We start from the raw sequence: 12,724 nt of genomic DNA on the forward strand, positions 1-12,724 counted from the left end.
TACTTAAACTGAGCCAGAGCAATGAAGATCAATTTAGGCTTTTGTCACAATGGGACAACACTCCCCTTCCCCGGCCAGGCCTTGCATTGCAGTGCGTCTCAGCTCTCTTGCACTTATCTAAAAGAAGGCATAAAAAAGCCAAAACTTATCAGCAGAGGGCAATATTGCACGGTCAAAAATCTACAGTGAAATCACCTGTCAACATTTCAACATCTGCCTAATAAACAAAGGATGCTGGGTAGACAGGACGTTTGTGGAGGGCGTCTCCTTCAAGCTTGCCGACAACTCCCCACATAGCTTGGCTCTGGAAAGCTGTTCAATTGGAAAAGGAATCTGGCAGCCCTCCTCATTCTAAACCAGGGGCAGCCAGTGCCCAATGAGCCATTGATGCAGAGTGCTGATTGGAAGCCAGGAACGGCCTCTGGACCACAGCACTGAAAGAGCCGTTGACGGCATCTTCACAAAAGAATCAGAAAATTCATTTGAGGTTTAGTGCTGTCCTGTTAGCCTCCATGACAGCTAGATACAACTCAGAGGCAAGACACCTTTCCAGTTCCCAGTGCTTTAGGAAAACTGGGCAATGCTACTTCCATTTTGCTATTTTTGTGGCCTTCCCAGGGAACCTGATTGGCCAATATTTGGCTCAATAAGCATCCCGGTCGAAGCAATAGGCAGTGCCACCACTACTTGGTAGATAGCAGGGCCGGAGGGAGGGGGAACTGTGCCGAGGGCACGCATGGGCCCTGTACCCCTGCCACACCCCAGAACGCCCCCCCCCACTGGCCTGCACCCAGTGCGTCATGCACCCCCTTTCCCCTTGGTGCTACACCACTGGTAGATAGGATTAAGTCTTTTGCATGGATGTAGCTGGACCAAACATCTTCAGCTCAGCATTACATCTGCAAAATGATTATTTTAACAGCTGGCCAGTTTCCAGAATGATGGTGTCCAGCTGTTGCAGGAACTACCAGTAGTAGTCTTGGGACACTGAAATGAACAAGAGATTTATTGTGACAATTTTCTCTAGGGCAAAGTCCACATGGCGTATTCTCAGCTGATAGACAGGCAATGGCATGGAAGAGAAAAATTGTGAGCAAAAGGGCCAAAGGGCCAAAATTACACCTCATATGTGTGATGAACTAGGGCCGGCCCTGATCCAGAAAAACTTGTGTCCAGAATTGGGGTTAGTCTTTGAGATACCACATGATTATTTTCACACAATTGTTACATACAACAGTGAGGATAAAAGCATTTCACATGTTTGAAGTGCTAGACAAGTAACTCTTTTTCTAAAAGAAAAAATGCAGCTTTAGAGAATATGCACGTTGCAACCTTACATTTTAATATTCTGAGCAGATGACTATGCTTATGGTAGACAGCAGCTTGGGGAAATCCCATCTATATATGGCACATATTTAGCATGACCAGCACTACGGAGGGTCACGCCTTACATCCTTTCGGCAGAAGAGAAAGTACTTGTCTGCACACGTATGAGGTGCGGTGAACATATTATCAAAATGGTTTGGAAAGAAGACATATCCTAGTGCCCAACATAGTCTCCCTGGAGTATTTTTTTAGCATGAACACGAAGTTAATTTTAAAATATGTATTTATCATCAACATATATTTTGGAGAACTCCAGTTTTACACTAAGCTGGTGGCAAAGAGGATGATGAGAGCTGTACAAAACTTCAGTTCTCACAGCACCATCTCTAAGCGTTGGAATGTCCTAACTGAAGCAAGATGGAACATGACAGCCCTCTAGTTATGCAACAATAAGCTCGGCCAGAACAAGATGTGAGAGAAGCCGGGAAAACACCAAGAACAGGACAGAAGAGACGTTCTCACAAGTTGTACTTGCTTCCTCCTCACACCCCCTCCTGAGGCAGAGCCTCCTTTCAATATTTTATACTGCTGCAAGCTTTTATCAAGTGGGATCCAAAGCTTCTCTTGGGCTACGTGAAAAGTCTCTGAGCATGATTCCTCACTGAGAGCAAGGGAAGCCTTGGATTAGTATTAGTAGGATTTTTTGTTTGTTTGTTTTATTCTTTGATTCGTTTTTGTAATTTTGCTAGTAGTCACAGGCCACCTCAATAATAAATAAATAAAATAAATAAAATAAAGGTTTCGACTGAACAACAGAACAAGCAATTTGAATAATTCAATTGTAAAGAAAGGAGTACTCACATATGGGGTGAGCGTTCAAAACAAACCCTTATGGGGCAAACCACCATAAAAAGGTGCATGGCAGGGGGCGGGGGACAGAACTCATGAAATTCTCTTCTCAGCAAGATGTGTAGGAGTAATTCCTCAATTAGACTGTACTCCTGGATTTTGTTCCTGGCACAAGTTACTGTGACTATTAGAAAAGACACGTTTAAAAAGAAAGGGCTCAGTGGTACAGTACTTGTCTTGAATGCTAAACTTCAGTTCCGGGTATCCCTAAAAGAATGAAGTAATATCAAATGCCAGAATGTTTTTAAAGTTTTTCCCGTTAATCTAGCATACATAGAAATACTTGATCAAAGGTTGGCCAGTGCTAGGTTTATTAGTACTCTGGATTGTTCTAAGGCATAGGTGTCAAACTCGCAGCTCTCCAGATGTTATGGACTACAGTTCCCATCATACCCGGGGATAATGGGAACTGTAGTCCATAACATCTGGAGGGCTGCAAGTTTGACACCTGGGTTCTAAGGTGTACTGGCAGGTGCCTTTGACTCCTGAGGCATCAGAAAGGACAGGGTTCGTCTGCCCTCAAGACCATTTTGAATTTTGCCATTTGGGGCAAGCAAATTTTTTCAGAGATTGATGAACAGAGCTCTTGATGGTTTAGAATTCTCATTTGCTTACCAAGATGACATAGCTGTGATGTCACATACGTGGGGGGAGCATTTGGTACATTTGAGAACTGTTTTGCAGAGTCTGCATAATGCTTTTGGACCTGGAAAGTGTCCGTTTGGTTGTACTGATGTGGCTTATTTAAGTCAATGGGTTGGAAGTGATAAAGTCAGACTTTTGGAGGCTAAGGTAGCCAGTATTCAAAATTTGCCTGTGCCTACTACCAAAAAGGTCATACAATCATTTTTACAGGTGCTCAGGTTCCATAGAAAATTCATTTGTGGGTTTAGTCAACCCTTTTGACTGATTTGTGCAAGAAAAGAGCGCCTGCAAAGGTAGAATGGACTACTCAGTGTCAGGAAGTTTTTGATCAGTTGAAGAAGTGTTTGGTTAATGCACCTGTGTTGATTGCACCTGAATTTCAAAAGCCTTTTGTGGTTCAAAGAGATGCTTGTGAGAGAGGGATTGGTGCTGTGTTGGCCCAGAGATTGGATGATCAGGAGTTGCACCTTGTAGCCTTCTTGAATAGAAAGTTGCTTCCTAGAGAGGTTTCCTATTTGACTATCAAGAAGGAGTGTTTGGTAATTTTCTGGGCAATAAACAACTCAAACTCTACCTGTGTGGGTCAAAACATTTTGTTCAGTCAGATCATAATCGTTGTCTTTTCTGAACAGAATGAAAAGCAGTAATGCTAGAATTTTGAGGTGGGCATGGAGTTTGCAAGATTTCCATTTCAAAGTGTCTCATATTAAAAGCAAGGATAACATAATGGCAGATGCCTTGAGTTAATGCAATGAATAAATGTGATCAGTTTGCAGAATTGGGATTAAGTCTGAGGGTTGTTACATTGCTTATCAGTCTGCAATGGATTTTCCGTTTTAATTTTTTTCCTGTGATACTGCCATGATAACATCATACCTTATCATAACTTAATGTTTGCTTATGCTTAGATAGTTAGGTGAACATATGTATTACTTCATACAGTTTTGTAATGCCTGTATATGCCTGTGGTTCTCAACCTGTGCGTCAGGACCCCTTTGGGGGCTGAACGACCCTTTCACAGGGGTTATCTAAGACTCTCTGCATCAGTGTTCTCCATGTGTAAAATGGATAAATGTTAGGGTTGGGGGTCACCACAACATGAGGAACTGTATTGAAGGGTCGCGGCATTAGGAAGGTTGAGAACCACTGCTGTAATAGATGTAATTTTTTTCTGCTGAAAGCCATAAAATTTCATCTTGGGGGGGCATGTCAAGAAATTAAATCTTTGTCAGAACTTTGATCAAGTTGCTCAGTCTGTGGATTTTTTTCTGCCTCCTTTAATTGGAGGGCCTTGCCCTGATAAGATTCTGTTTCACCTGTTTGAGGTTGTGAGATACAAGCAGTGACTATAAGCTTCCCGTCTCAGTCTCTCAAAACATTAGAGATGTTGTGATTATCTGTGCCAGGCTGGCCCAAGCCCCTAATTGGCTGACATGTAAGAATGATCAGAAGCTTGGCTCTGGAAAGTTCCACTCAAATTTGACTCTAATTGGTTGACTTGGATTCACCTGACCGTGCTTGATGCATCTTTATAAAACAGAAACTTACTATGGGGCTAGAGTTGCTATTCTATTCTGAACCTACCTACAACGCTGTAACTTTTCTTTGACTTATGCTTGCTGGAAGAAACCAAGGCCAACACTAAATCGATTTCTAGAACTGCATTAATGTTTGCATATTTGTAAGTGCTTTATTCTGCTTTATGTTTCAGTTAATCTTATGCTATGTATACATATGTAATTATTCATGCTGAAGGACTTTTCAGGCTGACTCTTTAATCTTTTTCTTGTTAAAAAATTATTTAGTTTGCTTTGTGTCCACTTACTCTCACAAATTCATGTGAGCTGGGTGGCAAAAGCCTAGGCTGCTTTCCTTGACATGACCCACTCAAGGAAAGCGTGGTATAGTGGTTACAGTGCCAGACTAGGACTTGGGGAGCTGGTTTCCAGTCCTCAGTCATAAAGCTTCCTGTGTCCCCAGGTCACTCACACATGCAGCCCAACCTATTTCACAGGTCCACAATGAGGACCAGAGAGGAGGAAGTGACTGTACATTGCACTGAGAATCTTAGCATGAGGACACAATAAATAAGATGGTAGACATAGGATTGAGGAAGTCTGAGAAGATGCCAGGTTACCCTTTCCACAAACTGAGAATGAGGGGGAAGTGGTACAGGTCTGGTGGGGCAGGAAATGCAAGAGAAAAGTAATAAAGTGAGAACAATAAACAGCTGAAAAGGGGTGTAACACAGCAGATGAGGAAAGGAAGTAATGGCTGCATGCCACAAACAGCGACATGACTGATGCAGGAGAGGTGATTTCTTTTTGGCTTGCAACACCAGTAATGACTTCCAATCTATGCATGCAAATTCAGTGTATTCCTACAGCCTTGAGCAATTGTGGGCAAAACTGGGCAATTTGCTTTCTGTGGCTGAACAGAATAGAAGAAAAAGAAGAAGAGAAGAGTTTGGATTTATGTCCAGCTTTTCTCAACCATAAGGAGTCTCAAAGTGGCTGTTGTGGTTTTTCTGGGTTGTACGGTCATGTTCCAGTAGTATTTTCTCCTGCATCTGTGGCTGGCATACTGGAACACAGCGATACAACCTGGAAAACCCACAACATCCTAGTGACTGAAGCTATGAAAGCTTTCAACAATACAGTCTCAAAGTGGCTTACAAACTTTTTTTCCTTCTTCTCTCCACAACAAACACCTTGTGAGGTAGGTGGGGCTGAGAGAGTCCTGAGAGAACTGTGACCAGCCCAAGGTCAGCCAGCAGAATTCAGGTGGAGGAGTGGGGAATCAAACCTGGTTCTTCAGATTAAAGTCCACTTGCTCTTAACCACTACACCAGGGGTAGGGAACCTGCGGCTCTCCAGATGTTCAGGAACTACAATTCCCATCAGCCCCTACCAGCATGGCCAACTGGCCATGCTGACAGAAAACTGATGGGAATTGTGGACCCTGGCCCTGAAAACATGAGTCTACACTGTCACCCGGCTCTTAAAGACCAGCAAAATCCTCCTATGGCTTCAACAGGTAAATATGGGTTAAAAGGACTCTTCTGAAATTGCTTTTAAGCATAGCTGTAACACCTCAGTAATTATATTTTAAGAATGGGGAAAACAGAATGGCTTTAGAATTCTTGGCATAATCCTGTTTGTTTTTTAAAGATACCTCTGCAGAGTTGGCTCTCTTGAGAGATTTTATAGCTCTCTGTGTACCAGGTGCCTATTTTTGGAAGATTTGATCTGGTCAGCCTGGGCCTCAAACTATTTTGAAACACAGCTCACTCTAATGATTCAAGAATGCATAACAGTTTGCCAAACAAAAAAGCTGAGCAGAACTAACATCGGCGCTGATACACAGCCAGCCCAAAGTAGCCGCTCAAACACAAAGGGTTTCATTCTCTCATTCACAGAACAATGTGATCTTCTCTCATGCTGAACTGGCTATAGTAGCACAAAGTCATGGCTTGTAGGAAGTCTTGTGCCTTATCCTACCTTAGGCAAAGGCTTGGATGCAGATGGGGACTGCACAGAGGCAAAGAGGTTAGCCCAGGGGTGTCAAACTCATTGTTGCAAGGGCCAGATATGACATGCATGTGACTTGCTTGAGCAAAGGCCGGAGTGACTGCCTTGGCTGGTGAGCCCCCAGCAGGCTTGCCAGTCCAGATCAGCCGGGGTGGGGGGGTGGCTGCCTCAGCTAGTGACCTCACAGCAGGCTTTACAATGGTGTAGCAGAAGTGAGAAAAGGTTAGGCAACCCAATTACACTGTCTAAGCACAGCAGATCTGCAAAAGCCCTTTCAATGGAGCTGTAGTGGGAAGAGAGGGTGCATAGTATGGAAAGGGCATGGGAGCTTACCAGAAGTGAGACAACAGCCAATAATGGAGCAAATTTCATTCAAAAAGAAGTGTGAACTCTGTCAATAGCCCCAAAACTGAACATCACACATCCCTGGCATCTCATCCTAATCCTCAACACACCAGTCCACTCACCCCCACCCCCACCCCCTGCCAAGACTTTGAGTCAGGTGCCTTGCCCACAGGATGAGTCTCCCACCAGAATCAACTGACTGGCTTCTTTGTTCTCTCAACCAGAAGGAATAGCTGCCCAAACTGTGCACAGAGCAGACAAATAGAATGACCAGATGCCAGTGGCTTGTGTGGACACACTGGCAGCACCTTGAAGCACAGAATCAGACTTAGCTTTGCAGCTCTGCAAACCTTTCCCAAAGGAATCGTGATGGCTATGCAAGCACTGAGGGGTGCCACAATGGCAGGGACCAAAGACAGGTGTTGGAGAAAGACACAGCTTCCCACAACATGGATGCCTCTCAGAAGATTTTGGGATCCATCCTGTGTATCAAGCCTGGGTGGAAAGGTGGTTGACTGCTTCTTCCTGGCCCTAAGGTGTGCCTGGCTGGACAGCAGGGCTAGCTAATCCCTACTGTGCCACGCTAATGTCTAAGCAAACTATTATTTACGCTACCTGCATCCATCCCAGCCATCAATCAGTATTCAACAGAGTAGTCCTGGCATTCTCTTTAGTCCAGATGACTTATCAAGCCTCTCCTATATTTTTACTGGAATCCTGGAAAAGCAATCCACTTTCTGTCTCTAGCTTCCCTGCCAGCTGACCTCATACCATCTCAGGACCCATTCTGGGGTATAAATATAGCGCATGCATGTGTTCTGAATCCATGTGTGAGCTCCAATTTGCACATGGGAAATGCTTCTGGAAATGCAGGTCACTTTCCTCTTCAGCCCTGCTTTCCCTGGACATCCCTTCAAGACTGGTAACTATCACCTGTCCCTGAAACCCTCTCCATCTTCCCCCCTTTTATCTTAGTCAGCTCTTGTATGCTTTTGCGTGCGTTCTGTTCATTGTTTAAGAAACATTTCTTGTTTTCCTATTTGTATTCTTTAGTAGAGCCACATTTTAATTATACAACTGCTTGCTCAACTGAGGGTTTTCTCCCAGGAGTAACCTGGTATACATAGGTTATTGATCCCAAATTACCCACCCACCCCCCACCCCACCCGCCCCTCACACTCTGTCTCCAGGTAATTCCCCCAGCTACAGTGGAGGCTGCCTAATAAGGGTAACAGCTAAGAACTGAAGCCATTAAAAAGTATTCAAATCTCACTGTACCATTAAATAAACTAAAGAGACTTTCAGCCTAAGCTCTCTATTTACAATGTACAGGGAACCCTCTGATCTGATTCAAGTTATTGTCGAAACTAAAGGAGGTTTTGAACACAAACTATTTTGTATAAATACTACATATCAATAGTAAATCTGCCTTTAAATAAACAATGAGGCGGGGGGTGTTATTTGATTTCACTTTACTTGACATGTGAATGACTGACTTGCCGCCAAGATGGTACGCCTGAACATGTTGCTTACAGTTTGCTCAGCTAACTGCAAAGTTTGCTACCAGGAATTAATAGCCTTAAAGCTCATACAAGCTCCAGAATTACCTCTGTTTGAAGTCAACAGTGTATCTCCCATTGTAGCACAGCAACAGTTCTTGCACAACATGCTTCCAAACTCCTTTAGACGAAACCTCGGCTTCCTCAAACTATTCAACAAGTATTGTCAAAGGCTTTCACAGCCGGATTCAAATGGTTCTGGTGGGTTTCCTGGGCTCTGTGGCCGTGGTCTGGTGGACCTTGTTTCTAAAGTTTCGCCTGCATTTGTGGCTGGCATCATCAGAGGTGTATCACAGAGGGAAGTCTGTTACACTAGACTGGACACAGTGTGTAACAGACTTCCCTCTGTGATACACCTCTGAAGATGCTAGCCACAGATGCAGGCGAAACATTAGGAACAAAATCCACCAGACCACGGCCACACAGCCCGGAAAACTCACCAGAACTATTCAATAAGTGTCAGCCGACACAAGATACAGTCCATTAGTAATGAAATGTCTCCATTCTCCACTAACTCTCTGCTTCCTTCGGGAACACTGAAGGATGAAATGGAAGGAGGATTGGAAAAGCACTGCAATGAACTCACTCATCATTGTGAAAAGCATTCTAGGAGAAAAATCCTTGAACATATATGGCAATAGGATCCATCCACCTGGCTTTGGGGACATCACCAAAGGCCTAATGGCAACATGATTCAATGCAGCATGGAATGACGGACAATCCGTGTTTGAGTAGACTACTGTGGGCTCAAGAGACATCAGAAGTCACCCCCTGAAGTTACCAACTGCAGCAGAAGTGAAATCCTCTGCACATTGCCTCTATCTGAACCATTATCTTCTACCTCCTCCCTCAGCTGGTTTATGGAAAACACTGGAAATGTGCTGTGTCCCTTTTCTTAAAACATGATCCAAGGTTAGGACGGATGTCTGGAATGTTGAGAAGCAGGCACACAGTTTTATCTGATAACACAAGTCAACTACCGCCTTTGTTAACAGATCTACGATAACTTTCCCCTCACCCCAGTCATATAAATAAGGATATGGAACACACAATCAGCTTTTACATTTAACACAGATCTTGCTCAATCACCAATTATAAGCAGATGCCCATCGCCCAAACAGATTTCAAGATATCAATAGAAGGGACTGAGCAGGAACAGTACTCTGGGTCTGAACAAGTAGGAAGCTACAGAAATCTATTCATTCAGTCTAACAGTGAATGTGTCCTTTAAAAGACCCCACTGTCAAGGACACACAAGATCAGTAACTCCTACGGCAGATTCCAAATCAGAAGTTTCCAAGTAGAAACAAACATTCCTTTGTTCGTTACTTCTCAAGACAGAATTACATCTATACTGTATTGTCAAAGGCTTTCACGGCCGGAATCACTGGGGTGCTGTGTGGTTTCCGGGCTATATGGCCGTGTTCTAGTCAGCCACAGTTGCAGGCGAAACGTCAGGAGAGAATGCTGTTAGAACACTGCCATACAGCCCGTAAACCATACATCTATATAACTACATACCAGAGAGTCAAACCCAAGGGGAGCAGTTTGGTTACATTATCATGAAAAGCTGGATATTAATGTACTTGGAAATGAAAAGTGAGGAGGACAAATTTTGTCACTATATGAATACCAACAGGTTGCCTTGTTCAACACCATTTTAAGGTAGATTTCCTATGCAGTGATCTGTTCTATAAAACAATGTCTAATTGTGCCATAAATTTCTTTAGGTAATTTATACGGAACTTTAAGTTATAAAATGCCTTCAACAAGGTTTTAAAAGTTCACACAAAAAACACAATCATATAAACCTTTAGGCACACAAAGTAAAACTCAAGAGTAACACAAAATACTCTTATCCCTCATACATCTGGTCATCCTGTGACACTAACAAATCCATAAGCATCCCAACACTGGGAATCTACTATTTCAAGAGTACAAACCCACCCAGAACAGCTATTCTGGAATTGGTTTCACACCCAAAGTCACAGTATTTCCATTAAGCTGCAGTTAGTTTACCATCAACCAATAGATTCCAGTTTAATACATTCAGTGGCCCTGTGAAAATGGAGAGGATGGAGACTCAGTTGAATATTGTCAACATACTGTGAACCGCAGTCCAGAAATCCAGTATTTCCAAACATGCTCATGTAGATGGTGAACATCAAAGAAGACAAGAGAAAAACTTGAGAAATACCATAGGGAAATGGACGAGGGGGAGGCCTAGAGTTCCTCAACACCACAAAACAGTTGAATACTGGAGAAGCTTTGCATCTGCTTCAGCCAATCCAGAACTCTGAAGTCCATTTATCAGTATTGTTCATCTTATTATCCAGTCAAGCTACTCGGGAGCATCCTAGACAGCCGTTGTATTAGATGAACTTTTCCAGCATAACTTCTCCTGTTCAAGCTGGCTGGGCCCCAAATTATAATCCAAATTATCCTCTCAGAAGTTAGCAGACCCCACAAATGGCATGGAAATCTGCAGGAGGGGAAATCACCCAAAAAGGGCTGGCCAAAGTGCTTTTCACAGTTCCAACAATATTCGTGTTTAGGCACGACAAAGAAAACTAATTCACTGGGATAAGGGAAAGTTAACCACGAGGATTTGCCTTCTGATTTTAGTTTACACGGCTGCCCAGGTGTTTTAAAAGTCCATCATTTTGTAGCTCTGAAAAAAGACAGCCCGGTTAGCATTCTAATTAGTGGCCCATCAGCTCTTGGCTCTCTCCTGAATCAAAAGACAGTTCAGAAAGGATTTTCTCTGAATATAGAGAGATTTGAGATCCACTACTGAATTGAGAAACAGCTCCAAGTCCTCATACCTAAGAGAGCCATAAACACAGCTTGTCCCACCCACACTTTGAGAAGTCTCCCTCCTTTTCCCTTGTCCTGTCACCTTCAGTGAACAGTATAGGCAGTTGAAAGGAGTACGTAACAGGCCGCAGGCTGTGCTCGGGCTCAGTGGGCTGTTAAACAACCAAATACTGACCCACACCGTCCTCCAAATACACTACTTCAAAGTCTCATCATGGCCACTTGTCACAAACAGGCCCAAACTTGTATAGCAATTTAGGGCATTTTCACCCCCACACCCAACAATGAATTTTGTTCTTTGTCCAGAGCCCAATTACATGACAAATACAGACTATTTGGTTTGTGTGTTCATGTCGGAAATCTAATACAACAGTACTTTCGAGAGACTCCCATAAGAGAAGATATGTCGTCTGGGACAGGGTATTTGCGCACTCAACAGCAGTGATTTATGGAACAAAAAATAGTGTTGCCATGGTTCTAATCTTGTGTAAACTTTCCAGGGAGGACAAAGCAAAGCGCAGTTAACTGCTTTTTTAAAATAGAATAGCTATGAGTCAAGCAGCACCCTTGTTTTGTCTTAAGGACAAGGTGACATAAATGGAAGAAGAATCTCTACAACTAAAGAAACATCTTTAATGCATTTCTTAAGTTCACCTCTTATTTATTTACTGGATTTCTATGCCATTCTCCTGTGCCGGGTCAGGCCCAGAATGGCTAACATCAATAATACACATATCAATAAAAAATATACAATAAACAATAAAACAAAACAATAAACCTGCTGCCTTAAAGTATCATGTTCCGTGAGGGGGAACAATTTAAATTGCAATATTCTCCCCATATACTATTCGTTAACAAGATCAATAAGCAGCAGAGAGGGGGAGGGGAGAAGAAAAGGAGGCCAGCTAAGCTGCAAAAAAACAACAACAACATACTCAGCACTCTGCAAAAGACATTTGGCAAAAAGTTCCATGTTCTAAAGAGCTCAAGCATGAAATTGCTGATCTTCTCACTTTAATATGCAACTTATCCCTGAAATCAGGCTCCATATGTTCTTGCCCAGAAACACAATAATTCCAATGAGAAGACAGGTAGAAAGAAAACCGAACCCAAGCAAGTCTCAAAACATGCTGTTCTACAGGTTGTAAACCTGAGCCAGTATTGAGAATTCATATTGCTCAAAAAGTCAGCTTGTAGGTCATCCAGGCCCAAGGTCAACTTACTTCAGAAGACACCAGCATCTGAAGGAACAGGGAGGGGAAAAATGTAGGCCAACTGTAAGGGCCATAGTGACCAGTCTGGAGGAAAGGGCATTTTATGGATTTATGTCCACAATTATTTTGGCCTATAACAGTGATGGTGAACCTTTTTGAAACCGAGCGCCCAAACTGCAACCCAAAACCCACTTATTTATCGCAAAGTGTCAACACAGCAATTTAACCTGAATAACCCACTTGAGCAGGGGCCAGCCTGCTGTAGCCTCCAGCAAGTCCCACATGCACCGCTTTGTGCCTCTCTAGCATCTCTGCTGCCTCTGCCCCACCCCCCGGCAGCAGCACCAGGCCCGCCAGCCGAGTCCTCCCTGCTTGCTGA

Source organism: Sphaerodactylus townsendi, linkage group LG11, assembly GCF_021028975.2.
Source record: "Sphaerodactylus townsendi isolate TG3544 linkage group LG11, MPM_Stown_v2.3, whole genome shotgun sequence".
Taxonomy (NCBI): domain Eukaryota; kingdom Metazoa; phylum Chordata; class Lepidosauria; order Squamata; family Sphaerodactylidae; genus Sphaerodactylus; species Sphaerodactylus townsendi.